At 42.9% G+C, this 23,913-nt stretch overlaps 1 protein-coding gene across 2 annotated transcripts in view; it reads right to left on the bottom strand.

Annotated features, from left to right (window-relative positions):
• RAB7A (RAB7A, member RAS oncogene family) overlaps window positions 1-21,820 on the bottom strand; it is a 76,180-nt gene extending 54,360 nt beyond the window's left edge. Inside the window, exon 1 of one of the 2 annotated variants that reach the window (XM_028101639.2) lies at window positions 21,602-21,820. The gene's annotated coding sequence lies outside the window, so the exon portion shown is untranslated. Of the gene's footprint in view, window positions 1-5,993; window positions 6,087-21,601 lie in introns of those variants that run through there. The other variant, XM_088027003.1, reaches the window with a different exon arrangement.
• Between the last annotated feature and the right edge of the window lie 2,093 nt (window positions 21,821-23,913).

Below are 23,913 nucleotides of genomic sequence, written 5' to 3'. Positions count from 1 at the left end.
GACCGTGGGGGAGGTCGAGGTGTGCTTCCTGAATTTTAAATGAAGAGAAAGAAGATGCTGAGCTCCAGCAAGCCTGACAACACAGGAGAGGTCAGCTAGAGACTAGGCATAAACAGCTGCAGATGGGAGCAACGTAAGAAGTACATGCTGTGTCTGCAAGATACTTGGGGAAGAGGACTTGGTTATTATTGATAAGGAAAGATTTACTTCCGCCATGTACCATTCGTTTTCTGTATATTTATTTTTCCATTGTTCAGTTCTTCATTTACCGATATTTTTTGTATTTAGTTGAATTTTTTTTTTAAGATTTTATTTATTCATTTGAGACACAGATCCAGAGGGAGAGGGAGAAGCAGGCTCCCTTCTGAGCCAGGAGCCAGACATGGGGCTTGATCCCAGGACCCTGGAATCATGACCCGAGCTGAAGGCAGATGATCAACCATCTGAGCCACCCAGGCGTCCCTGTATTTAGTTGAATTTTTAATGTAATTTTTTAAAAAAGATTTTATCTGAGAAAAAAAGCGTGCAAGCGGGCAGAGGAGCAGAGGGAGAGGGAGAAGCAGACTCCCTGCTAAGCAAGGAGCTGGACATAGGACTCGATCCCAGGACCCTGAGATCATGACCTGAGCCAACAGCAGATGCTTCATTGTCTGAGCCACCCAGGCGCCCCTAATGTAATTTTTATGTATCATTTTGGTTCCCTCTTCTTTCCTCTTCTGTATATTTATTATTTTCTTAGTGGTTACCTTGGGGATTACAATTAACATCTTAAATTTATAACCTAATTTAAATAATATCAATTTAGTTTCAATAGTTTACACTCTGTTCTAATCTGTCCTTTCTCCTTTACATTGTTATTATCACAGATTACATCTATATACATTGTGTGCCTGTTATGACAACTTTCATGTTTCTGTCATTTATTTTAAAAAGATTTTACTTATTTATTTAAGCGGGGGGGGAGGCACAAATGGTGGGGAGGGGCAGATGTAGAGGAAGAAGCAGATTCCTCACTGAGCAGGGAGCCCCGGTACAGGGCTCGATCCCAGGACTCTGAGATCATGACCTGAGCCAGTAGGGAGACACTTAACCAACTGAGCCACCAAGGGGCCCACATGTTTCTGTATTTTAAATCATATATTTCAAAAAAAGGATAAAACAAAAGAGAATACTGGCTTTTATAGTTACCTACACCAGTATTCTTCTTACGGCTTTGAGTTAGTGTCTAGTGTCTTTTCACTTCAGACTGAAGAACTCCCTTTAGCATTTCCCGTGGGGCAGGAGTACCGGTAATGATTGCCCTCAACTTTTGTTCATCTGGAAATATCTTAATTTCTCCTTCATTCTCGAAGGATAGTTCTGCCAGATACAGAATTCTTAACTGGTAAGGTTTTTTTTTCCCCTTTCAGGACTTTAAAAATCATCATTTTTACTGTCTTCTGGCATCCATGATTTCTTTTTTTTTAAAAAAGATTTTATTTATTTGAGAGAGAGAGAGAGAGAGAGAGAGACAGCCTGAGTGGGGTGGAGGGGCAGAGGGAGAGGGAGAAGCAGACTCCCCACTGAACAGGGAGCCCAACATGGGCCTCGATCCCAGGACCCCAGGATCATGACCTGAACCAAAGGCAGACACCACATGACTGAGCCACCTAGGTGCCCCTGGCATCCATGATTTCTGATGAGAAATCAACTGTTAAAATCTTATTTAGAATCCCTTATATATGACAAGTTGATTATCTTGCTTTCAAGTTCTTGTTGCTTTGCAAATTCAAGCTACAACTTGACTGTAATGTGTCTTGGCGTAGATTTCTTGAGTTTATCCTCCTTGGAGATCATTAAGCTTCTTAGATGTGTAAATTCATTAAATTCTGGAAGTTTCTGGACATCAGATTTTCACAATTGTTCCTCTCTATATATTCTCCTTCTGGAGCTCCTATGAAGTGTATTTGGCATGCTTGATGATGTCCTACAGGTCCCTCAGGCTGTGTTCATTTTTCATAATTTTCTCTTTCTGTTCCTCAGGCTGAATAATTTTGATGGTCTTACCTTCAGCTTGCTGATCTTTTCTTCTGTCTGCTCACATCTGCTGCTAAACCCTTCTAATAAATTTCATTTCAGGGGTGCCTGGGTGGCTCAGTCGGTTGTGTGCCTGACTCTTGATTTTGGCTCAGGTCATGATCTCAGGGTTGTGAGATGGAACCCTGTGTCAGGGATTCTGCTTGAGATTCTCTCTCCCTCTCTAAAATAAATAAATAAATCTTAAAAAAAAATTTTCATTTCAGTTACTGTACTTTTTTTTCTGCTCCAGAATTTGTTCCCTTTTTATAATTTCTTTCTTGATGGTCTCATTTTGTGCAGACATTGTATTCTCAATTACCTTTATTTCCTTGTCCATGATGTCCTTTAGCTCACTGAATATATTTAACACAGTTGACTTAATGTCCTTTTTTTTTTTTTAAACAAGGTTTATTTATTTTATAAATGAGAGAGAGAGAAAGCACGGGCAAGCAGGGAGAGGATAAGGGAGAGAGAGAAGCAGACTCCTTGCTGAGTACAGAGCCCAAAATAGGTCTCGATCCCACAACCCAGGATAATGACCTGAGCCGAAATCAAGAGTTGGATGCTCAGCCACCCAGGTGCCCTGATTTAATGTCTTTAACTTATAATTCCAATGGCTAAGCTTCCTCTGAGATGGTTTCTGTCCAATTCCTTTTTTTCCTGTGAATGGGCCACACTTTCCTGTTTCTTTATGTTTCATATTTTTTTCTTGTGTGAGAAATGAACATTCTGAGTATTATAATGTGGTATCCTGGAAATCTCACTGTCCTGTACCTCAAGGATTGCAGATTGTTGTTTGCTGAGAGCAGGAATTGTCCATTTGTGAGCACAGCAATCACTTATGAAAGATCAGGAGTCTATCCCTTCATGAAGCACACCTCCACCCAATCAGGTTCCAGAGTTCCAAGATAGTTGACTCCAAATACTCTTTCGAGGTCAATGGCTGACTTGGTAGAGGGACTGACCTCTAAAGCTTCCCACTCAATCATTTTGTGTGACATCACTGCAGTCTATAGTCTTTTAATTTAAATTATCAGTGAACCAGTCCAATTTTCAGACCTTGACCAAACTCATTCAAGCTCTTGAATCACTGCTAATTCTCTCAGCAGAAAATGCCAGGTACATGCATATTTTTTTGACATAAGTATGATTTGTTTTCTAGATTTGGTAAAGGATCAGGATGAGTCATTCTTTCCTTAAATGTAACATCTTTCTTATATCTCTTGTGACCACAGAGGACCATCACAGGAAAGGAACCGATATGTGGCAGGAGACAAAGATAATCTAATAGCACAGACTTAAAATATCAAACTAGTGGCTCCTGGGTTTAAGTACTGTTCAAAATACCAGAAGTGATATGTAGTATTATGAGGTGGCTGATGGGAGCACGGCATAGAATTTACTTCAAAAGTCTTTATTCTAGGTACAACTGTCCAGTGCTCTGAAGGTACAGCTGGAGTTAGTACTTCTAACTCTGTGCTCAGAACACATTAGGGACTTGAATATTTGCTAAAATATTTAGCTTCCTTTGTCTTAATAGAAGCATCTTTCTGGAAGCACATGTAAGAAAGGATACAAAGAATGTTCCATACAGCTAAAGTACTTAGCTCTCACTCCAGAAGCCTTCTCTCCCTAAAATATGCCTTTTTTTGGGGGGGTGCCTGGGTAGCTCAGTCAGCTGGGCATCCGACTTTTTTTTTTTAAGATTTTATTTATACATTTGAGAGAGAGGGGGAGGGGACAAGCAAGGGGACTGGCAGGCAGAGGGAGAAGGAGAAGCAGGCTCCCTGCTGAGCAGGGAGCCAGATGGGATGTGGGGCTGGAGCCAGATGTGGGGCTAGATCCCAGGGTCCTGGGATCATGACCTGAACCCCTGAGCCGAAGGCAGACACTTAACCAACTGAGCCACCCAGGCGCCCCGGGCGTCTGACTCTTGATTTCAGCCCAGGTCATGATCTCAGGCCCCATGTTGGGCTCCACGCTCAGCACAGAGTCTGCTTGTTCCTCTCCCACCGCTCTTCTCCCTGCTCTCTCTCTCCAATAAATAAAAATTTTTAAAAAAATGCCTTTTTGAAGCAATAAATTTGTATCAGTAGGATAAGGAGTTATAATGTCTGGGAAATTAATGTCTAACAGTCAGTAATTCCCAAATTCTCCCTCCAAAAACAGCCAAACTACCTCACAATTAACCTGTCGATAGCTGTGAATATGAATGAGTTCACTATGAATATAATCATTGGTTAGGAGCAATAGGGGAAGTTGGGAACTTATATTCAGTATCACCAGAAATGGATACAAATCGGTACCACACCATGCCAGCACTGCCCATGCATCTTTGGTTAATGGTTAATCCCATTTTTTCAGGAGCAGTTAGCTCTATTTCCTTTTTCACCATCGCTGCTGTGCTTGCCCATGCCTACCCTATCTGTGCAAAACCTGTCAAATAGGTGTCCCTGCTTTTAGAGCCACAGTCACCATCTTAGACCAGGCTTGCGCATATCCTACCCATGCTATTTTATTTTATTATTTTTTTAAGATGTTATTTATTTATTTGACAGAGAGACAGCGAGAGAGGGAACAGAAGCAAGGGGAGGGGGAGAGGGAGAAGCAGGCTTCCTGCCGAGCAGGGAGCCCGATGCGGGGCTCAAACCCAGGACCCTGAGATTATGACCTGAGCTGAAGGCAGGCACTTAACGACTGAGCCACCCAGGTGCCTCTACCCACGCTATTTTAGTTGTAAATCCTTGCAACTAAAATAATGTCCCACATATTTCGTCATTTTCTTTTCAAATATGTAAATATGGGCAGATTATGAAATGTGGTCAATATGAAAATGAGAGTACCACAAATCTGTTTGTCTGTAGCCACATCATAGTACTTCCTACCTGGGCTCTTGAATAGTAACATACCCAGAAAACACAAAGCCTGCCACACGGAGTAGTAGTGTATACCACGCCAGCTTCCTTACTGTATTCAGTCCCAATCTTTCCTCCTCATTTTCGAGGCCTACCATCCTCTCAAATCTATCAACTCAAATCAATTGCTGCCAAGAATCTAGATGCCCTACTTCCAGGTTCGGCCACATTAACATACTGGGAAGGTCATGGGTCCACTTCTCTCCTTTCCTTGATGCATCTCTCGCAGCCAAGAAAACCCAAGTGGTGAAAAGAATTCTGCCCCTGCTTCACAATGTATATTCAAAACACATAAACGCACACAGGCAGACTTACATGTATTATGAGTGAACATTCTAAAATGTAGTTAGTTTTTAAGGTAGGGTACAGAACAAGATATGCTCCCATTTCTGTTTATTAGGTTGAAACCTATGAAAATGTCATTTCTGTAGGTCAAAACCAAGCAACTTTACAGGGTTCACTGTCTAAAGTAGGAGGGATTAAGGTAGGAAAATATTTGTTTTCAAGGTTTCCTTCTGTACAATTAGATGTATGAAGTTTATCATTACCTCTTCACATCCAAAAACTGAACACCTGTCCAGAAGCCTACTATCAAATGTTTTTCACACTTCATTATCCCCTTTTGTGGGTGGCTCCTCATGTGTCACATAGTCAAAAAGAAAAATTCCTCCAGGACAGGAACTATCTTACTCCTTTGGTATTTCCCTAGCATAGCACCCGGTACAAAGCATCCTTTGGATGCTTGCATGTCTGAACGACTACATTCCACTTTCCCTGTCACCAAAGGTGGAACCTGTTCTCTACCACAGCAGTGGGAAGCAGAAAAACCAACTCCTCAGATTCTGACATGCACTGTTTGATTTTGGCCCATGAACAACCAGAGGTGAAGTTATTCACTAACTGTATACACCATCTGTCTAGGGAGGGGGTACATTACAAGGCTGACCAACATGAGCTCCTCCTCACTCCCCTCCCACCCCCCCTCCCAAACTCACAAGGGGAATCTTGCTACTGCCTCACCTCTCCAGTGGGCTAAGTCTGGCCACAAGGTTCCACCCTTCACAGAAACAGCAGGCCTTTCTCTCCCCCAAGTAGATCACGGATGCTCTTTATCTCCAGATTACTTTATGGGCACACAGACCTGCAAGCCACAGAAGACAGCAATTTGGCAGGGGCAGGTGGCAGGTGAAATCCCGTCACATGTAGACAGGATTTCATGTTGTTGTCATGCAGAAATGATTAGCTACAACTTTAGAAGATGATAAGCAAGGGGAAAAAAAGTAAGAACCCGCTGACCAAGTGTACTTTTTTCCTGTCTAAAACACAATCGTTTCTCCCAATTCAAACTGCTAACATTTTTTCAACAGCCCTGGAAATAAAGACTGGCCCGATGGTGTCCTCTTTATCTGTAAAAATTAATTAACTCCCCTCCCTTTTTTTAAAAAAAGAATTTATTTATTTGACAGAGAGAGATACAGCTAGAGAGGGAACACAAGCAGGGGGAGTGGGAGAGGGAGAAGCATACTCCCCGCTGAGCAGGGAGGCCGATGCGGGGCTCGATCCCAGGGATCAGGACCTGAGCCGAAGGCAGACGCTTAATGACTGAGCCACCCAGGCGCCCCAACTCCCTTCTTATTTGTTACAATTAATTAGTAAAAAGAAAAAAAAACACATTTTTAGCTGATGCCAAGTCTGGGACACTCATGTGGAATCTGCTATTACAACCCTCCAATAGGAGTGACAAAGAAATCTAATTTGTCAAAGTTAAACAAGAAAAGTTGGTTAAAAAAAAAATCCATCTAGAGTGTGGATTATGAACTGTGTGTTCAAATACTGCAAGAAATGACCATAGAAGACAAAACATGAAATGCATAAGAACTTCATGAACATAATTTAAAACCTAATACTTGCTTTCCAAAGTCTTTTTTCAATCCATCACCTAAGGCAGTTGGGTTACAAGGACTGAAAGATATGTACCACTGCCCTACCAAACCCAAGGCTCCTTGGGGGTCAGAAACCAGGTTTTCTACTGTTTGTAGAGCTACTACCTTGCACAAGGCTTGGGATGTGATGGTGCTCAATAAAACCTACTGACTATATGAGATATTGCACAGTATTTGTCCCAGACATAGGGGAGAGAATTTAGCTGCCTCTCTCTGCCAGGGCACCTTAGAAAAAGCTTCTTATAAATTTCTTGATGAATGAAACTGCCAAACTGATTAAAGGACCAGGACAAGGGAGCAGAAAGAAAACCAATTTAATCAGAAGCAAACATATTTTGAGCCTAACTCTGACAGAGTTCTATGAAAGATGGAAAACTGCTAAACTTATCAAAATATATTATGAAGCAGAAGCAAGTAAGACAGTGGTACTGTCCCAGAGACAAAGAATGGATCAGAAGAATTAAAAAAGATACATGTAGGTGGGTAATTAGTGTGTGATAAAAAGATTTCTAGTCAGTGAGAAAAGGATGACAATATAACAAAATACTGGCACAACTGTATATTTGGAAAGATTCTGATGTCATATTGCATCATACATAAGAATTCCAATGTGCGGGGCACCTGGGTGGCTCAGTCGTTAAGCATATGCCTTCGGCTCGGGACATGATCCCAGGGTCCTGGGATCGAGCCCCACATTGGGCTCCCTGCTCAGTGGGGAGTCTGCTTCTCCCTCTCCCACTCCCCCTGCTTGTGTTCCCCTCTCTCGCTGTCTGTCAAATAAATAAAATAATAATTAAAAAAAAAAAAGAATTCCAATGTGCTAAGTACTAGGGAAAAACAGTTTTTATTACCCTTAGGATAGGGAAGGCCTAATATGATAACATGAAACCCCAAAACCAAAGCAAATCGACGATGTTGACCACAGGAAAGTTTCTTTTTTTTTTAAATTTTTTAAAATTTTTATTGTTACGTTAATCATTATATTACATCATTAGTTTTTGATGCACAGGAAAGTTTCTTTACTACAAAAACACACCATTAACCAAACCAAGCCATGAGAAACAAGCCTGGAATGTTTACAACATGAAAAAGGGTCAATATTCTTGCTATATAAAAAGTTTAGGTTAAAACAACCAACCTGCCTCACTTGGGCATTAGAGAAAATCAATTCACAGAAGAAAAATAAATGGCTAATATTTTTTTAAAAAAACTTAATCTACTCATCAATAAAATGGAAATGAGGTATCAAGGTATCATTTAAATTTTTCCAACTAGTTAAACTGGCAACCATTAAGAAAACTGACAATCGGCAACTATATAAATAGAATTCTCGAGCTACAAATGTTAAGTAGACAAATTTTTGGAGGCAGTAAGGTAATGAATACCAAATTTTAAGTATGAATAACAACTATACTTTAAGGAAGTGATCAAACAAGTGGATGAAGATAACTATTAAATAAATATCTTTAAAAAATTTATTTTTAAGTAATCTCTAGACCCAATGTGGGGCTCTAACTCACAACCCCGAGATCAAGAGTCACATGCTCCACTGACTGAGCCAGCCAGAAGCCCCTTAAATAATTTTCTTAAAGAGAAAAGCTGGAAGTAACTGAAACACTCATTTAGAAGATGGTTAAACTTGGTAAATGCAATATTATACAGCTATTAAAAAGAGTATGTACTGGGGGCGCCTGGGTGGCGCAGTTGGTTAAGCATCTGACTCTTGGTTTTGGCTCAGGTCATGATCTTAGGGTCATCAGATCAAGCCTTGCATTGGGCTCTGTGCTCAGTGCAGAGTCCGCTTGAGATTCTCTCTCCCTCTCCCTCTGCCCACCCCCCTACACACAGTTGCACATGCACGCACATGATCTCTCTCTCTCATATAAATAAATCTTTAAAAAAAAAGTATGTACTGACAAGGAAAGGTGTGCAGTACATACAGAAAAATTTTATTTTTTTAAATTTGTTTTTAAAGATTTTTATTTATTTATTTAACAGAGAGAGAGAGAGAGAACACAAGTATATATATTTTTAAGATAAATAAAATCTTAAAAAAATATATATAAACATGTAAGTCTGGAAGTATAGTCACCAAATCATCCAGAAGTGTGATAGAGAACTATTCACTTGCTTCTGTAATTTAGAAACAAGTCCATTCTAGAAAAAATCTAACCACCTAGAGATTTCTGGGTGGCTCAGTTGGTTAAGCATCTGCCTTCGGCTCAGGTCATGATCCCAGGGTCCTGGGATCAAGTCCGGCATTGGGCTCCTTGGCTCAGCAGGGAGCCTGCTTCTCCCTCTGCCTGTCATCTCCCTACTTGTGCTTGTGCTCACGCTGACAAATAAATTCTAAAAAATATCTTAAAAAAAAAAAAAGAAAAATCTAACCACCTATGGTGAGGTTACTTTTGCCCCTCATAAAGAAGTGAATGAGCAGGGCTCCTTGTGGGTGATAGCTTTTGAAATGGCTTAAAGGGTCTTCAAAGTTTCTGATGGTGTCATCTTGACAGTTGGGATATTGCAAAAGCCACTGCAGTATGATCAAGAGCCAAAGAAAGCCAAAACATGAAAGGACCTTGAGGACAGCCAATCCGCTACTCTCATCTTTCAGAAGTGGAAACGGAAGCTTAGGTAACTTACTTAAAAGTCATACTGTGACCCTGCTTAAGGAACTCTCCCAAATCCTACAGCTTCTGGCCTACTGATTTCAAACAATGTGAAGAATTTACAGGTATTTCTTTTTTTCAGCCAGAAAACACAACAGATGAGAACATACACATACATACACCAAAAACCACCTGGAGAATATATTTTCAGTTCTTCCTTCCAAATGATTAGGGAAAACAGATAAATTAGTTTAGTATCTACCCTGAAGCCCCTCTCCTAGAGTAGGCAAGGCACATATATAAAGTGTGTGTAAGACACATATATGAAATACCAGTCATAGGCATTCAGTGAAAACTGACAATAGTATGGGCTGAAGTGGCCACAAACAACTTTAAAAATGGAGCTGGTAGTACCTGAGCCAGGCAGGATACCAAAAGACAGAACCCAGAAATGAAGGGAAGTGGCAGGAACCAAGCTTAAGGAAACAGGGAACAAAGTGTGGTATAGAACGGGTAAGTAAAACCACTTAGGGTTAAGTAAAACAATACAGGGTGTGCATCAGAGAAAGGACAAAACCAGGAAGACAAACCAGAGGCGGTGTGTGGAGGGACATAACCAAGGGCAATGGAAAACCAAGGGTTCTGCAGGCAGGGGAGGAAGAGGACCTAAGGAGTATTTTTAAGACTATATGATTGCACCTTATAAGGGGGACAGGAGGTGGGAGGGTGAGAAATCAGTTAAAAGACATCTAGTAAGTCTATAGGTTTCCAACACTGAAAACAGAGAAGGCAAAGGAACGCTCACTCAGACTCAAATTGTTTCTTTCACACCTACTTCTGCAAAGGGTACTTGGAGGCACTTAAATTGACATTATCACACATTGTTTAAAATAAACAGATTTCTACAAAAAAGAAAGATTTCTTAGGATAGAAAGGTGATCTTGTGAGTAAGGCAATTTGGTATCCTTTTTGGCATTTAAACTGCCAGTTGATGGGAACAACAATCTACAAGTGAGCCATTCGTTCCCCAACAGCTATTACTGCAGCAAGCCACTGTAAAACTGGTACTTTTTCCCAAATATTTCCAACTCTGTGCTTTCCAGGTCCACGGGAGAATCACATCCTTAGTTTCTTCTATGGTGTGACTCATTCTGGCCAGTGTGAGCTGTAAGCCAAAGTGACGTGTCATCCCGGGCTGGAACATTTAACTGCAGGAGCAAGACCCTCCAATAGTTCTTTTTCACTGTGCCAAGACACCCAGCAATATTCCATATCGTGGCTGCTCCTTCAACTGAAGTAGGAATGATGCAGAGCCCCTGGAAAACTCACGCTACACATGCTGCATGAGCAGAAAATAAACCTATGTTGCTTTCAACCATTTTGAGGTTATTTGTTGCTGCAGAGTAACCTAGCCTATTCAGTCTCATGTTGCTGGAAAACTGACTACCTGAAAACTCATTATTTCAAAAGAAACAGAATAATCAAAACATCTTTCATTTTTTAATTTTTATTTTAAAGATTTTATTTATTTGTTTGAGAGAGAGAGATAGCAAGTGAGAGCACAAGCAGGGGCGGGGTGGAAGAGGGAAGCAGGCTCCCACTGAGCAGGAAGCCCGATGTGGGGCTCGATCCCAGGACCCCGGGATCATGACCTAAGCCGATGGCAGATGCTTAACCAACTGAGCCACCCAAGCGCCCCAAAGCAGCCTTCTTTAAAAAAAAACTCTTTTTAAGTAAAACTGAACAATAAAATTTACATAGGCTTGGGGCACCTGGGTGGCGATCCCGGGGTCCTGGGACTGAGCCCCACATCGGGCTCCCTGCTTGGCGGGAAGCCTGCTTCTCCCTCTCCCACTCCCCCTGCTGTGTTCCCTCTCTCGCTGTCTCTCTGTCAAATAAATAAATAAAATCTTTAAAAAAAAATTTACATAGGCTGATCTTCCAGATAAGATGTTATTTTTCTCACCACTATTAGGGTTAAAGAAACATCTGATAACTTGGAATATGGAGCGCCAGTTCCAATCCCACTACTGGCTTCCACGATACTGAGCACTTCCTTTTGGTCATTTCCTTATCTGGAAAGAGACAGTCACAACTCATCTGCTGCTTGGATTGAACTCTGAAGTGAAGCTTAAACAAGGTAACAGCTGATCTCCACAAGAGACTGATTATATATACACTTTGTTCCATGTATCAGTCATGGTGGGGGGAACTAAAGCAACTTTTACAAAGAAGCAAGTTCCTGGGAAAGCAATTCCTGTTGAGGACTTTGCAGTCCAACCCAATAGATGCTTTTTTTTTTTTTTTAAGATTTTATTTATTTGACAGAGACATAGCAAGAGAGGGAACACAAGCAGGGGGAGTAGGAGAGGGAGAAGCAGGCTTCCCGCCGAGCAGGGAGCCCGATGCAGGGCTCGATCCCAGGACCCCGGGATCACAACCTAAGCCGAAGGCAGACGCTTAGCGACTGAGCCACCCAGGTGCCCCAACCCAATAGACTCTTGACTATGATGCACCCCACTGCTCTCAAGCTTTCTAAAGGCAGGTACCAAACCAAGAGCTGAGTCTTTAGCTAGGGACCTGGATGATGGTGACTTTTTTTTTTCTTTTTTGGTAAAACAGACTGGAAAGCAGATAGCTAGTTTAACAGTTACACAGAACTATTCTCAATAGCTCAAAGCTTTTGCTAGCAACCCTAAGTTATCTCAGGCATTTACCCAGTAAAATAGATTGTCCATAAAGTGATAAGAGGAGCCCACAATGGGCTGGCTAGCTAAAGAGTAAAACCATAAACTGTTCTTTCTCCATCCCATCCCTCCCAAGCCAACTCCTTTTAACCCATGTTAAAGACACTTCTGAGGAAGGACCTCTTTGAAGGCTTAAACACATCTGTATCTGAGTCCTAGCCCCACTAATCTCTCAATATCTGTTTCTCTAGGTAAATTATAACATCAAAGTCATTCCTTATTCATAACTGGGGTACCACCTGCCTTACTCAATAGGGTCGTGAGGTTCAAGTGAGAGGATTATGTCCTATCTTAGCTTTATCTAGTGAAGTATCACTTTGTTAAACATAAACCCTTCAAGAAGGCACTGGAGTGCCTCCCCTCCCCCACTCCATCTGGCCCCCATACATATATGATCATTCCCAATTTGGAGATACTGCAGCTACTCCATTTGCCTTAGCATTTCCCTACCTCCATTCATTTGCTTATGCCATTCCCTCCAATTATAATGGGTTTCCCAAGTCTTGCCTCCACACCAAAACTCCACTCCACACGGACTTAACCCAGCCATTTGAACACCTCTAGCATCTTCTTTAAGCTGTTTTTATGACTCTCATCCGCCTTGTTTTCACAATTATACCTAAACCTGGGACGCCTAGGTGGCTCAGTCGGTTAAGCGGCTGCCTTCGGCCCGGGTCATGATCCCAGTCCCACATCAGGCTCCTTGCTCAGCAGGGAGCCTGCTTCTCCCTCTCTCTCCTCTGCTTGTGCTCTGTCAAATAAATAAAATCTTAAAAAAAACACAACAATTATTCCTAAACCTCCAGTGATCTTTATTTTATGCTCCCCACAGCTGCCAGCAGTATTTTCTTATACCAGACAATAAAAATCTGTCAAATGAACACCGAACAGTTTAGCATTCAGGAAAGCTCTACATATTAATCACTGGCCCAGAAGCATAACTTACATGCTACAAATAGTAACTTACTGTGCAAAGTTAGAACTGGAAAAAAAAATTTTAAGTTTACTGAGTAATATCTCAAGATCCATCCTAGAAGGATTCATCCCTGCCCTCCAGGAGTTTAGAGTGGGGGAGGGGTAAAATCATGTAAAATTATTCCAACCAAACTAAGGTCTAGAGCAGATGTACAAAAAAGCTCAAGATCACTCAGCCAGAAAGCTGTTGGGTCAAACACCAGTATCTAAATGGACAGTCAGACCATGCAAACAGGCCTATTTCTAACATGTGTATGAAGGAATCCAATATTTTAAGAACTCAAGTGCAGATCAAAGAGAAGTTTGAATGAAAGCACTGTTTATTATGGCTAGATTTATATCCCACAGATGATACTTTTAGGCCAATTCCACCACCAGGAATGGATCCAGATTATAAATGCAAAAACTAATCCACAAGGGCAACTATGGAGGACTACCCACTCACTAGACTGAAACCATTCTGCTTTTCTAACCCTAATGGATTTACAAAACATTTACAAGATGTCTCAAACTATAACACACTCAGCTCCAGAAACAACTTCTCTACTCCCTCAAGGACTACCTACACTGGTACTGAATGGGGCCATAAAAAAACAGGTTCCTACCAGAGGGGCAAAAAAATGAAAAAGAAGACAAGTGTTAGCAAGATGTGGAATATCTGGAACCCTCAAATACTGCTGGTGGGAGTGTTAGCTGGTACAACAACTGGATAACTGACAGTATCTACCAAAGTGTAACAGATACTGGTAGGGGATGAAGTGTATCCCCACGAAATTCATATATTCAAGTCCTAACCCCCAAAACCTCAAAATGTGACGATCTTTGGAAACAGGGTCTTCAAAGATGTGACTGAGGTTAAATGAGGTCATGAGGGTGAGCTTTAATCAATATGACTGATGTCCTTATAAGGAGAGATTAAGATCCAGACAGGTATAGAGGAAAGACCATGTGAAGACACGGGAAGACACCCATCTACAAGCTAAGAAGTCTCTAAACAAGGGGCGCGTGGGTGGCTTAGTCAGTTAAGCACCTGCCTTCGGCTCAGGTCGTGGTCCCAGGGTCCTGGGATCGAGCCCCACATCGGGCTCTGCTCGTCAGGGAGCCTGCTTCTCCCTCTCCCTGCCGCTCCCCCTGCTGTACTCTCTGTCAAATAAATAAAATCTTAAAAAAAAAGTCTCTAAAAAAAATCAACCCTACCAACACCTTGATCTTGAGCTTCTAGCTTCCAGAATTACAGGAAAATAAATTTATTTTGGTTAAGCCACTCAGTCTGTGGTATTTGTTACAGCAGCCCTAGCAAAAGAATACAAATACATACCCTAAAACTCAAACTTTCCACTCCTCGGTATTAACATAATAGAAATGTGTACATATATTAGTCAGAGGCAGACACAAGAACATTCATACAGCATTATTTGTAAGAGCCATAAATTATAAGCTACCGAAATAAACATCAATAAATACATGATGGTATACCACATAATGGAATACTTCTCAGCAATGAAAATAGTTTACAACTGCACTCAACACAAAATCTCATAAACAATAATGGATCAAAGAAACCAGACACAGAAGAGTACACAGCGTATAACTCCATTTATACAAAGTCCAAATCCAGCAAAATCACACTACAGTGTTAAAAAATCAGCACTCTTTACCCTAGGAGGAGGGGAGGATAATGACTTGAAGGAGGCACAAGGGGGCTTCTAAGTTTATAAAAATTCTCCAAGTTCACTTATTTGTGTGCATTTCTGTATGTTCTCCTTCAAAGTTTATAGAAATGAAAAAGTATTTAAAAATAAGGGCAACACTCGGGGCACCTGGGTGGCTCAGTTGTTAAGCGTCTGCCTTCAGCTCAGGTCATAATCCCAGGGTCCTGGGATCGAGCCCCGAATCGGGTTCCCTGCTCCGTGGGGAAGACTGCTTCTCCCTCTCCTACTTCCCTTGCTTGTGTTCCCTCTCTCACTGTGTCTTTGTCAAATAAATAAATAAATAAATAAATAAAATCTTTTAAAAAATAAAAATAAGGGCAACACTTTACTTATCCAGTGTCACCATGCCAAATAACTTTATTCTTGAACTGAATGCATCAGGTTCTGCACCTGTTATCATTAAATATCTGAAAGACACAGCTAGTCTCATGATCCCCAGCTTCCCATCTCTGAGTGTTTTTCAGGAGAGATCCCACAGGTCAAAGATCCAAAGGTGTTCACACCCCCCCATAGTTAAATTCCCACACTATATTTTATTCAATTTCCTAAAAGAAAGATATTAAAGTATACATTCACAGGAAGAAAATAACACTGCGGTCTTCCTCTGGGATTTTTTTTTCTTTTTACTTCTGTATTTCCCTAGTTTTTTTTTTTTCCCTTAAAAAGAACTGACGTGGGGGCGCCTGGGTGGCTCAGTTGGTTAAGCGACTGCCTTCGGCTCAGGTCATGATCCTGGAGTGCCGGGATCGAGTCCCACATCGGACTCCCTGCTCGGCGGGGAGTCTGCTTCTCCCTCTGACCCTCTTCCCTCTCATGCTCTCTATCTCTCATTCTCTCTCTCTCTCAAATAAATAAATAAAATCTTAAAAAAAAAAAAAAAGAACTGACGTGGGCGCCTGGGTGGCTCAGTTGGTTAAGCGAATGCCTTCGGCTCAGGTTATGATCCTGGAGTCCCGGGATCGAGTCCCACATCGGGCTCCCTGCTCAGCAGGGAATCTGCTTCTCCCTCTGACCCTCCTCCCTCTTGTGCTCTCATTCTCTCTCTCAAATAAATAAATAAAATCTTTAAAAAAAACAAAAAAAAACCCATAGCTTAAAAAAAAAAGAACTGACGTTTAATAACCAGCAAAAGATAAATGTCATTTTATTTTTTTTTAAGATTTTTTATTTGAGAGAGAGGAAGCGAGCGCATGCATGTGGGGCAAGCAGGAGGAGTGGAGAGGAAGAAAATCCTAGAGCAGACTCCCTAAGCGAGGAGCCCGAAATGGGGCTCTATCCCAGGACCCCAAAATCATGACCTGAGCCGGAAATCAAGAATCGGCCGCTTAACCGAATGAGCGACCCAGGTGCTCTGAGAAATGTCATCTTAAATAAAAAGGGGGGGGGTCTGGCTGGCTCAGTTGGAAGAGCACGTGACTCTTGATCTTGGGGTTGGGAGGTTGAGCCCCATGTTCCGCGTAGAGATAAAACAAAAAACAAAATTTTAAAATAAATAAACGGTAGTGGAAGAAAAATACATTTTTTACAAGGAGTCAAACGCTGAGATCTTTAAGGCATCATGTACAATCAGAAAGGGTGGTGCATCAGAAATAGCTATGTATTGGGGCGCCTGGGTGGCTCAGTCATTAAGCATCTGCCTTCGGCTCAGGTCATGATCCCAGGGTCCTGGGATCAAGCCCCGCATCAAGCTCCCTGCTCCGCAGGAAGCCTGCTTCTCCCTCTCCCACTCTCCCTGCTTGTGTTCCCTCTCTCGCTATGTCTCTCTTTTAAATAAATAAATAAAATCTTAAACAAAACAAAACACCTATGTGTTTCAGCAGACATAGATTAATATTCTGGCAGCTGGACCACCTGAGGACCCAGAACTATCTCATGCAGAAAAACAGAAAAGGCTACCCTCTCAGCATACAGAGATGTTGGGAAGACCAAATGAAATCCTATGTAAATGGTAAGCACTATACAAACACTAAAAAGTATTTAAAGACAAATATCATGTAAGAAGGTTTCTACAAAATGTTAATACTCTTTAGCAACCGTCAACTGAATGGCAGAGGTCACAGGATTTAAGAGTGGCTGTGAACCTGTGGGCAGTCCGGATGACCCAGAGTTATTTCTGGGGTCCTCAGATCTCTTAAGTACATAGAGCACTGTTGGTAGACTGACTAAATACTATAGGTAAGAGGCACTACTTTTTATAAAGTCTGTGCTATTACAACTGGGTTTTTAAAAAGGTTAATTTGGGGGCGCCTGGGTGCCTCAGTTGTTAAGCGTCTGCCTTCGGCTCAGGTCCTGATCCCAGGGTCCTGGGATCGAGCCCCACATCGGGCTCCCTGCTCGGGGGGAAGCCTGCTTCTCCCTCTCCCCCTTCTTGTGCCCCCTCTATTGCTCTCTCTGTGTCAAATAGATAAATAAAATAAATAAAATAAAAATAAAAAAGTTAATTCGTACTGGCTTTATCACGCATTCTCAATTACCCAAATTAAAAGTTCATCAAATGGAAATAAACTTTTAGTTAAAACTGCATGCAAAAATTAGAAACCAACGATGTAACTATTTAGATCACAATGTAATTTTTAAAGGATTACTGAACTGAGCTAGGTAACTCCAGGAAAGCCAGTAAGCAACTAGCACAAGCCATCTTGAAGGGTCAGAGAGAACAGAGAAGCTCCTTCACCGTGTCTGACAGCAGTCACACAAGCAAGTTCATTTGAGAGCCAAGTGAAGTTACAGAATTCCTAACACTGACCAGGTCCCCAGGCCTCCCTTAATTGCTTCCTCAGATTTGCTCTGCCCCAACGCAAGCAGTCCAAGTCGACCAGGAAATGGACAACAAAAACTTATCTCCACGGCAGTGATGACGTCACCAAAACAGACAGCCCAGGAGAGGCTTGAGGTCCCCTGCACTAAGTACTGCATCCTCAGGCAAATGAGCAAGGCCAACACTGTATGTCACCACTGGAACTAACTCCCAAGCTTTCTTCCTCCCCCACAGAGACATTTTGCAAGTAGCTATTCTTAAATTTGTTTTTGAAATCACAGCCTGAGTACTAAAATTGAAACTAGTCAGAGGCACTGCTAAAAAGCCTGTTCTGATTTCATCCACCACACATCACTTTTACCTTTGATTCACAAATCACACTGACCACGATCACCATTAAGAAGTTTTAAAACATTAATGCAAACTATTTTTCTGTGTTTAGGAAAAGGCAGAAATAGAAGGAAGATGTGAGAACAAATAACTGAAGAAATCAACACATTAGAACAAATAACTGAAGAGATCAACACGTTGTAAAATGTGTCTGCAGCAAACTGCAGACATAGAAGCACAGAGATCTATTAGATGGCATTAACAGATAAATGTTTGGTGACACAGGAATGGATGACAGAGAATACAATGGCAACCTTACATGGGAGATAAGAGTCAGCAGAAAGCCAGCAGCCGCAGGCGTTTGGGGAGGGTGGTGCTCATTTCTAGGGCTTCAGTCTCCTTCGGAGGATGACAGCAGTACCAAGGGAAACCACCGTTTAGCCTTACTCAGGAGGACTCCTCCTCCTTACTTCCCCAGGAAACCTTGCCTGTGGTAACTCCTAGTCTAATATCTAGTCAAATCCTTGGCCTTATTTGTTGAATTGCACAGATGCAGAGTTAAACAATTTTACCATAGGAATAATAGTACATATTTATGTCAAATCTCAGAAAGGAGCGGTGCATAGAAGACTATCACAAGAGTGTGGTCTGGGTTTGCTACACCTTTGCACAGAAAGGCTAATACCAATATAAGGGTAGAAATGATATTAGCGCAATTCTCTTTGGAGATTTATTAGAAGCTAATCGAACAACCAAAACTTCACTTCGCGGTGGGGTCAGGAATCAGATTCAAAGCGATACATTATTATAAAGCAATGCTCTTTTTATGGGATTTGGGGGCTTAGGCCTGGTAGGCACAAACAAAACATAATAAAACAATCAAATACCCAAGTGATCACTAACAATTACCTGGAGATATATACTAACAAAACTATTTTTAGAGTGCTTTCTCCTACATTCCACCCTTCTGTTTGTTTACTCATGCAGTTCTACCACAAACACAAAACTCACATTTCCTTTTTTTTTTTTAAAGATTTTATTTATTTGAGAGAGAGAGAATGAGAGATAGAGAGCACGAAAGGGAAGAGGGTCAGAGGGAGAAGCAGACTCCCTGCTGAGCAGGGAGCCCGATGTGGGACTCGATCCCAGGACTCCAGGATCATGACCTGACCCGAAGGCAGTCGCTTAACCAACTGAGCCACCCAGGTGCCCCTCACATTTCCTTTTAAAGAAGGGGAGCCAGGGCGGTTGCAGGAGATGGGGTGGCATAGGGCTTTATTTAGTAAACTGTAACTGGTGGGCACTATATTAAACTTTCTTCATCAGCTAAAGAAAAAAAAAATCCAGCATGCCAAATGTGCCTTTGCTCAAAGAGCAGTGCAACAGCAAACATTTGCAGTATCAAATAGCAATGACATGAACTCCCTCAAGTGAATAACAAAATGCCACTAGAGCAAAAGGAAAAACAAGTTTAGTGTTGAAGGCTTCTCTTCCAAAGACATGATCAATTTGAAACTGTAACATTATCTTCTATACTCTCAAGAGCAAACCATACAAATGCTGTTATGATTAACAAAGGCTTCAAGTTGGCCAGAATACCAGACTGCCTACTATGGATTCACTTGCAGAGATGACAAACAACTCCTCTTTCCAAAAGCCTCAGGTTCTACCACCAAGCCATTTCCACAACAGAATTCCTGGCCATGATCACACATCATTTTTAAATTCCTTTAGGTAGGGCAATAACCACACCGATCTCCCTGAGTCAATAACCAGTAATGCCTAATACTCAAAACATCTCAATGAATGAAAAGGTGCTCATCATTACTCTCTAAATTTAAACATTATTTAATTTAAGACTACCATACTTATTACTCACTTAAATACATCATATTTTTAGGTAGCAGAGTTAAAAAAAATAGAATACAACAGGGTTGGGACGACTAAGCTTTGGCTGGGACAGTATCTTCAGAAGTACTCACAATTCACCTTCCAGTTCTTAAGACTCAAATCTGAGCAAACTCTCCAAAGTCTGAAGAGAAACACACTAATAGACTCTATTAATCCATGGATGAGAAGTCATGCGGCTAATCAGCTGCTTAAGTCACAAGGAAGAGACAAGAGCCTGTTCTTTTGGAATCCAAAGAGAAGACAGAGTATTTTCAACAGGAAAGAACCAACTGGCTAGATACCCATGTACTAAGGTTTTAAGGTTCACATGGCAGGATTGCCAGAATTAATTCGTTTGACAAAACATTTACATAACAAAATTTTTCAGACCCCATTTAAGCACTTTGCTAAAACTGTAGAGCTTCTAATACTGGCACTACACTACAAAAACCTGTGTTAAAAGTCACAACCGCAAATGGAATATCTTACGATTTTAGGGTAGAACTAAGGTAGCTGTAAGGTAGAACCAGAAGAGGCTTTCAAATGGCATCACTAGAAACAAAGGAGGCAGAGAGAGGGAGATACCAGGTGGCAAAAGATAGATCACAAACTTCAGGAGCATCGGAAAGCAGTAAAACCCAGAGACTGAGTACAGTCCTCTGGAGTCTGATTGCCTGGGCTTGAATCTTCGCTCCTTAACTTACTAGCTGTGTGACCCTGGACAAACAACTTAACCTCTCCGTTCTTTGACAATAATGGTACATGAGGGCTGTTCTGAGCATTAAACATAAAAATCTGTGCAAAAGTTTTTGCCGCGCTGCCCACAACACAACCAGCGCTCAAATGTTTGCTATTATTATTCTCAATTTTCCACTTTTACGAACCACTAGGCATCAAGCTTTGATTTAAGGTCGTAAGAGGTCCCCGACGCGGTGGAGTCCAAACACAGCTCTACAGCCAACCACCAACTTTCCCCCAACAAGTTTGAAAACTTCCTTCGGGATTTACCACAACATACTTAGGACAAAAAGCTCCCCGTCTCCCAGAGCCAGAAGCGTCTCAAGTGTATACAAGTGCTTGGGGCGAGCCCAATGCACGTGACCTGACTCACTGCCTTGACTCAGTTGCCGTCAGGAAACCTCTCTCACTTAACAGGGTCAGGCTGTTCAACTGAAGACACAGATGGGAACGTGGCTCAGCCGTGGGAGCCTGTTAGCAAGGCCCGCGCGGTCGGCGGCGCCCGGGACAGCGTCCTCAGACAAGGAGGCGGGCGCGGTCAGCTCCGACACACTCCGGCTCGCTGCTCCCAGGCACTCAGCCCAATAGCGCGTCCCGTCGCGGCGCAGGCCCCCAGTGTCCAGAGACCACCCAAATCAGGAGACACTCCGGGTCTCGATACTACCAGGAAGCACGGCGTCTGGGATCGCCCGCCCGAGGTCGGCAACCCGGCCAGAGCTCACACCCGGCGACCTCTGACCTCCCCCCAATCTCCCGGCCGGGTGCGGTCCGAGCCTGCTCTTGGGCCCTGAGCGACGCTGGGTTTCCCCGCGAGGCCTGCGCTGGGCCCAGAGCCTGCCCAAGGTACGGACGACGCGAGGCCCAGGCGAACGAGGAGCTGAGGAGGGGGATGGGGCCAGGCCACCGGCCAGGCTGGGCCCGCTGCTTACCGCGGCCGCTCCGCTGGGGGCTCCGGGCCGGACGCGTCGCTAGGGCTCCCACCGAGAAGGAAGTACAAGGGAGGACAGGGGCTGAGGAGAAGTTCAAGTTACGGCTCCAGCTGACTCCTCGGCACTCCCCAAGCCTTCAACGCCGCCGCTGCCGCCGCCTCGGGCTTTATGGCCAAGACTCCGGCTCCGCTCCCACTTCCGCCACCGCCGCCGCCCCGAGCGGAAGTACCTGTCACGAGACTCTAGACGCCAAGAGTGCGGGGGAGGAGCCCCGCCTCAATCTTGCGACACGTTCCGGCCGCTTCTGGGCTGAGCCTAGATCACGTGGTACAAACATGTCTGCCCCCAATTGGTTGTTGCCATCTTTGAGGCTCGTACAATGAGAAGGACGGCGCCATGTTGAATCCGCAAACCGCTGTCTCAGCCATCACCCCCACTTCCCCCGCTCCCGCGTTCCCCCCGGAATGAGGAATGACAGGGAAGAGAGGACGAGAGTAAACTGGCTCTTCCAGTAGTGTCCCTCTGCAGAAGGCACTGATCAGTCAACTAAGTAGCCCTACTGTGTGCTCTGAGCTCTTCAGGATCAACAAAGCATGCATGCTCTAGAAACAGGCTTTCTCAGGGAGAGGTCTCTGAGTAGTGGGAGCTAAAAGAGTGGTTATTTGACAGACTTACATTGTGTTGAGGAAGGGTACCCATATTTATTGAGCGCCTACCATGCCCTTGTACTACACCTTTGGATCATCTCCATTTGTCCTTACTTTAATCACTTAAGGAAAGATTATTTTCACCATTTTGGGAACAGGGAACAGAGACCTGCTACAGGTGAGTTTGACCTAGCTCACACAGTAAGTAGTAGAGTGAGATGTGAACCAAGGGAGGTTGGACGTCAATGTGCATGATTTAGTCGACTGAAAATAGATGTACCAATTGTGTAACAGAGTGATAGACATTACCAGGACATTTCTTCTGGTCCAAGAAAATGGAAAACCAGTGTAACCCAACTAACATGAGGTCGCTCCTTAGTGAGTCACAGGTGCACCAGGTGGAGTTGCCTCACAAAGTAAACTTTATTTGCCAGCAAATAAGGAGATCGCTGGGAATAACTTCCAAATCCGTGGCTCACGGAGCAAAGGCAAATGGATTCCTTTTATTTAGGGTTAGGATGAATATTTAGATAAGGGAGCCTTGTCATCTTATGTAGAGGTGAGCAAAAGGAGGTGCATGTGCCTTAAGGAAACATGCCTATACATACACTCTATGTTATGTATATGAGGCTTGTGCTCTTCCTTGGGTGGAGATTTTACAGTTACAATGAGGTAAAGGTAAGTCTGGGTCACTCTGTGGGCCACTCCATGGTCCATCTGCATAGGTGTGAGTAGGGGGTTAAGTTCAAACTGGTCTGGGTGGTCTGGGCAGTTGTTATTGCTTGAGGAGTATTGTTTGTTTGTTTGTTTTTTAGAGATTGTATTTATTTGACAGAGAGAGAGTGCACACAAGTTGGCAGAGTGGCAGGGAGAGGGATAAGCAGGGCTCCCAGCTGAGCAGACAGCCCGATGCAGCTCTATCCCAGGACCCTGAGATCATGACCTGGGCCGAACGCAGACGCTTAACTAACTGAGCCACCCAGGTGCCCCGATTGAGGGGTATTTTGGTTTCCATCAGGGAATGTTATGCCCCTCAGGTCTTTTGCCTGAGTTAAAAGATAAGCTAGAAAGAAGAGCCTAAGGAAAATTGTGGGACGAAGGTCAATGAGTACAACAAGCAGGTAGGCATAAAGGTCAGGCTTTGGAGTCCAGCTGGTGACAACAGCTCAAGACTCCCTGAGCTTACTGTCAAAGGTGAGGCAATAAAGTTGCACACTGTAAAGCTCTTAAGAGGGTGGGACACCCTATCAAAGACCCGCCCCATCTAAACACATTAAGATCAACTTGGAACTTTATCTCCATCTTCAACAACATGCTCTTCTCATAGTCTTTTCCTGTCTTGGTTCATGAAAACTTCACTCTTTCAGTTGCTCACTTCAAAAAACTTTGGAATCATTCTTGTCTCCTGTAGTGGGTTGAATAGTGACTGGCAAAAAGATAAGCCTACATCCTGGACCCTGTGGATGTGACCTGATTTGGAAAAAGGGTATTTGCAAATGTAATTAAGGATCTTGAGATGAGAGCATCCTGGATTATCCAGGTGGGTCCTACATCCAATGACAAGTGTCTTTAGAAGATACACACAGAGTCACAGAGTACAAACACACAGAGAAAGGAAGTCCCTGTGAAGATGGAGTCAGAGATTTGAGTGAGTAGCCACAAACC

The sequence above is a fragment of the Eumetopias jubatus genome, unplaced genomic scaffold (genome assembly GCF_037043125.1).
Source record: "Eumetopias jubatus isolate StellerSeaLion01/CBP00866 unplaced genomic scaffold, mEumJub1_p1.0 scaffold_1, whole genome shotgun sequence".
Taxonomy (NCBI): Eukaryota; Metazoa; Chordata; class Mammalia; order Carnivora; family Otariidae; genus Eumetopias; species Eumetopias jubatus.
The sequence above is the reverse complement of the archived record's forward strand: the minus strand, read 5'-3'. Positions and strand labels throughout refer to the sequence as shown.